Source organism: Scophthalmus maximus, chromosome 1, assembly GCF_022379125.1.
Source record: "Scophthalmus maximus strain ysfricsl-2021 chromosome 1, ASM2237912v1, whole genome shotgun sequence".
In the NCBI taxonomy this organism is placed as follows: Eukaryota; Metazoa; Chordata; class Actinopteri; order Pleuronectiformes; family Scophthalmidae; genus Scophthalmus; species Scophthalmus maximus.
This window is the reverse complement of record NC_061515.1, coordinates 522,501-522,808: the sequence shown is the minus strand read 5'-3', so window position 1 is coordinate 522,808 and position 308 is coordinate 522,501.

The window sequence follows — 308 nt, the reverse complement described above, 5'->3', positions numbered from 1 at the left end:
AATTGTAACCAACGGGTTCTGACTGGTTCCATGTGGTTCTAACTGGTTCCACCTGGTTCTGACTGGTTGTAACTGGTTCTGACTGGTTCAGATTGGTTCTGACAGGTTCTGATTGGTTCTGATTGGTGGTTCTGAGCGGTTCTGACTGGTTCTGATTGGTTCTGATTGATAGTTCTGACCGGTTCTGACCGGTTCTGATTGGTTCTGATTGGTGGTTCTGACCGTTTCTGACTGGTTCTGACTGGTTCTGATTGGTTCTGATTGATAGTTCTGACCAGTTCTGATTGGTTCTGATTGGTGGTTCTGAC